This window comes from Bos grunniens, chromosome 12 (assembly GCF_055505025.1).
Source record: "Bos grunniens cultivar Pamir isolate PY7600 chromosome 12, Bosgru_T2T1.0, whole genome shotgun sequence".
In the NCBI taxonomy this organism is placed as follows: Eukaryota; Metazoa; Chordata; class Mammalia; order Artiodactyla; family Bovidae; genus Bos; species Bos grunniens.
Genome location: NC_141176.1, coordinates 41,188,096 through 41,193,345, shown reverse-complemented (window position 1 = coordinate 41,193,345; position 5,250 = coordinate 41,188,096). Strand labels below are relative to the sequence as shown.

The following is a 5,250-nucleotide window of genomic DNA, read 5'->3' as shown; positions in this document are numbered from 1 at the left end:
AGCCTGGTGGGCTGCCGTCTATGGGGTCGCACAGAGTCGGACACGACTACAGTGATTTAGCAGCAGCAGCAGCAGCAAGTGAGCAGAAGATTTTGCTTTTTCTCATAGAACATGGTAGTGTTGATTCCATAGAGTTTTTGTAGAGACAGGAAGGATAAAAATTGATTTGGAACAGAAAGGAGTGGAGATTCTTTTTCCCACTAAATTCTGTTCAAAGTAATAAGTTGAGAAACATGGTATAAAGAAGAAAAGAGATCTCAAAAACAGGATGACTTTGCACAAGAAGGGAAAAAAATACTGCAACTTGCTCTCAGGGACTAGAGAAAATTTTTTAAAAAAGAAAAGAAAGCGGGAATCCATTAGTGTTCCATTAGTCATCCTCTTCTTTATCTCCATCTTCTTCCTCTTTCCCATCATCTTCATCTTCTTCACCTTCATCTTCATCCCGTCATTCATGAATATCTTCCAATCCTTCCTCCTCCTCATCTTTTTCTTCTCCTTCCCCTTCTTCATCATCCGTGTCAGGAATTATGTAGTACTGTAATGAATTTGGCCAAATATCATCTTTGATGGCCTCTCCTAACTCATCTGCACCTGCATCAGAATGATCAGTAAACCAGGTGAAGAAGCTCTCTGGTTCCTCATGCTGTCTCTTCCTGCTGGCTTTCTTCTGTGTTTCTTCTTTTGTGTTTAGTGAAATCCTTTCTGATTTCCATTTGATTTCAGTGGACTTTGAAGATGAATCACCACTCTCATTCAGACGAAATTCTTTGGAGAGAATTTTACTTTTGAAGTAAGAGTTTTTATTAAAATAAAAATCTATTCTGTAACTTGATTTACCATCTTCAAATTCTGTCAATTCAATTCCTATCAAGTAGTGTAGCACTCCTTCTTCCTCCTCCACAAGCAGTGCAGACACTTGTAGATGGTTGGCAAATAGTGTCACCCCAAAATTTTGGGTTTTGGTGAACAATTCTGACTGCATCTGGTAAAAAAAATGGTTGGAGTTTGTTATATTTCTGTTCTTTCAGAGTCTCTTCACTGGCTAGTTCATTAAATCTGTCATTTGCTTCATCAAAATGTTCAGTTGCTTCTTGCTGTTATTTTCTCCCTTCAGCAAGTTTGGAGAAGCAGACATTTACTGTGATCCAGAGGAAGGAGTCAGTCTCAGTTTATTTGGTTTCTTTACTTAACGTGGAAATGAAGACTCGTGTTTGGGAGATGTGTTGTGGGAAAAGCCAAAAATCAAACCAAGGGAAAACCCATACACAGGAGCTCTAAGACCTCGTATTACTTAATTTCAATTCTCATAACAGTTCTTTGAGGCAGGCACACATTTTTCTCTCTATAGTAATTAGTGAAAGTGATAGCGTTACTCACTCACTGTGTCCAACTCTTTGCGACTTCATGGATTATAGCCCACCAGGCTTCTCTGTCCGTGGAATTCTCCAGGCAAGAATACTGAAGTGGATTGCCATTCTCTTCTCCAGGGGATCTTCCTGACCCAGGGATCAAACCAAGGTCTCCTGCATTGCAGGTGGATTCTTTACTGTCTGAGCCACAGGGGAAGACCAAAGTGAAAGTGAAAGTTGCTCAATTGTGTCAGACTCATTGCGATCCTATGGATTATACAGTCCATAGAATTCTCCAGGCCAGAATACTGGAGTGGGTAGCCTTCCTCTTATCCAGGGGATGTTCCCAACCCAGTGATCAAACCCAGGTCTCCCACATTGCAGGCAGATACTTTACCAGCTGTGCCACAGGGGTAACCCAAGAATACTGGAGTGTGGTAGCCTATCCTTTCTCCAGTGGATCTTCACGACCCAGAAATCAAACCACGGTCACGTGCATTGCAGGTGGATTCTTTTCCAACTGAGCTATCAGGGAAGCCCAATTTGTAGACAGGCATATAATATTTAGAGAGCCTGAAGAACTCAAACACATCTCACAGTTAGAGGACAAACTCAAGCTGTCAATTTAGGTCTGTCCAGCTCCAGAGTCCACCAAAGGCATGTCTGATTGATCCACAAAGGAAACACAGGTGATAAAGCCTAAACACATTAAGAGAAATAAAGAACTAAAACAGTGAAACTACTTAAAGGCCTTTATCAGATAATTCTGATAATGAATTTATTACTTTAGAAAACAAATCTGATAAGAACCAAACAGATTAAAATGGAATGATAGATTAGAGTGAAGAAAAGTAACTATAAAATAACTACAGGCTTTTTAGGAAAATCTGAATTAATGTGGGAATAACAACAACAACAACAAAAAGACAAATTTATGACAGAATAATTAACAGAATAGATAACTGAATGGATATGAGGAACAGAGGATAAGAGAAAGTTAGTAGTGACTGATATTTGAAAAGTACTACTTTAGCATATTTAATATATCTTGAAAGTCAAATATTCGTGATGTATTTTAGTACCAATATTGTCTGAGTTCTAACATATTTCTTTCTTTACATGTATAGCCTTATTTGACCTCATTGTAGCCCTAAAAAGTTAGTCAAAAAAAAAAAAGCCATGTATTTTTAAAACTGGATAAGGCTGGGTGAGCTTTTGATATGAGCAAACATACATAATATAGAGCTCAGCAGTTAATGCAATCCTAATTGTAATCTATACTATGGTTATCAAAATGTATTCTTGATTTCCATATATTTGTATGGAGTTAGTTGGTATTAGTATTTGCTGAAATGTAATTTTAGTTAATTCAGTGTGAATTTTTATTTATAAATAAAGTAGATATCATTTCATCTTAGAAAATTCTAAGAAATAAGTGGATCTTTAAAATATTTTTCTTAACTATTATTATTCTACAGGCAAGTAGCTGTACATTATCAAGAAAGCACACATTGCTTATTATGAGGATTATTTCACGTCTTCTGTTCTTTCTCAAAGACAAAACAATTTGGTTCTTTGAATTTCTGTCAGCAACACAAATGTTCAATTCAAATTGAGATAGAAACCAATTATGTTAGGAGAGGATCATTGACAATTGAAGCATTTCAGGACCTTTGGCCCTGACTGGCACAGAATGAGCAAAGAATAGCATTAGGAGACCCATAAGGAGTGTTTATTTCCATAATTCAATGCTAAAGAACTAAATTTGGAGACATTCTTAACTTTCTGAAATAAGTAAAGTCAATACAAACTCAAGTTTGTTTGTTTGGCTTTTTTCTAGATAGCTTAGTAACATCATCAAAGCATCCAAATGTTAACTTTCCCCCAAAACACTAGCAGGCATGAGACAAAAATCCCTGTAATCCTGCTTCTCCCAGTAAGCTAAAATGTATTACATGTTTACAAGCATTGTGTAATCTATCTTTACGTAATTTTGTCATTCAATTCACACATCAGGTGCTATTTTTACCCTGATTTTACAAACATATAAAGTGAGAGGCAAGAGTTATATGATTTGCCTTAGTCACCCATTTATTTTTCTTTTTAGCTCCAAAATTACTCAACAAAATTGAGGAAAGGTTCTCAGTGGATAGGCGCTTTGGTTTATCAACATCAATCATGAGTTCCCCATTCAAAGAAGACATTTACAAAAACAAATATCTCATTCCATCTTATCTAAACAAATAACTTGCTTTGACTCAACCACAAATATTCATCTATTTTGAAACAGCATTTTGGAAAGAAGTCTCCAGAAAATAGATAGGATACTATAATTACCAGAAGCAGAATGATCTGTTTGTTTTTTAACTTTTTTTGAATTTTTTAATTACTTTTAGCAATCACCTAGCATACATTCAAATATACGGACTGAGCTGGCAGGATCTGCACGTGCTCCTCATCTTAGAATGATGATGAGCTCATCTTAGTCAGCTCTGTAGTAACTGGCATGCTCAGACATCTTTTAGAACAGGATTTTGAATCAATATTGGTCAGGGGAAAATAATACAAAAACAAAACAAACAAAAAACCCATAAACTACTTTATATAACTACCTATAAACTGCCTTATGTAATTTAGGAATAAACTTTTTAGCACAGAAATTAAAGACTAACAGGAAGAGTTGGGATTGCAAAAGGCAAGGAAGCGATTAAGTCATTGCCAAGACTCAGGGAAACTGCCATGAAAGGTCAGGGAAGTAGACACTGCAGGACTGCGCCTGCACAGCATTTGATGGATTCGTCTCATAGACTTGCAGGAAAGAGGTGAAATCTCAGAATTTCCAATCATCTGTTTCAATCTCATCATTTATTTCATTCTAAGTCATGAGGTGGTTGGTTCTCAGGAACTTACTGGGAAGCCATAATGAATCTGACATCTACCCAAGAATCTTTCTACAATTCACTAAAAGAAAATGACTTCTTCCCTTCGATCTTCACTATTCTAATCACATACCTCAAAGTCTGCCTTAGAATTGTAGAGGAAAATGCATTCTGGGAAACGTCATCACCAACTTCTCAGCAATCTCCAAAGTCAGGCTTGGAAGGTGACAATGGTGATGGCAAGCGGGCAACAGGTAATCCAAATGAGGATACACTAAGCCCCTTAGGTCATGTGTCTCTCCCCCTGTAATTGTTTAAATATGTCATAGCTTAGTGACAACCTTCTTTTGATATCTTCTAATTTAAATATTGAAATATAGAGTTACCCATTATTAACATACCTTATGCTAAACTATTTGGGACTGGAAGTAAAGGAAAACAATTCTTTGTACAGATTTGAGGGTTGGATCATAAAGAAGACTGCATGCTGAAGAATTGATGCTTTCAAACTCTGGTCCTGGAGAAGACTTTTAAGAGTCTTGGACAGCAAGGAAATCAAACCAGTCACTCTTAAGGGAGACAAACCCTGAATATTCATCAGAAGGACTGATGCTGAAGTGAAAGCTCCAATACTTTGGCCATCCGATGTGAAGAGTCGACACATTGGAAAAGACCCTAATGCTGTGAAAGATTAAAAGCACCAGAAGAATGGGATGGCAGAGAATGAGATGGTTGGATAGTATAACCAACTAAATGAACATGAATTGAGTAAACGCAGGGAGATTGTGAAGGACAGGGGAGCCTGACGTGCTGCAGTTCATGGGGTCGCAAAGAGTCAGACATGACTTAGAGACTGAATAGCAATAACAATGATCTAAACTAATAACTGAATTAATAATAATAATTTAGATTTTATTTGTGCTGTGCTTAGTCACTCAGCCATGTCTGACTCTGCAACGCCATGGAATATAGACCACCAGTCTCCTTTGTCCATGGAGATTCTCTAGGCAAGAGTACTA

The 5,250-nt window shown here is 37.1% G+C and overlaps 1 pseudogene; it reads right to left on the bottom strand.

Moving 5' to 3' along the window:
* Positions 1-370: 370 nt before the first annotated feature.
* Positions 371-4,621, bottom strand: LOC147361726 (protein SET-like; annotated as a pseudogene).
* Between the last annotated feature and the right edge of the window lie 629 nt (positions 4,622-5,250).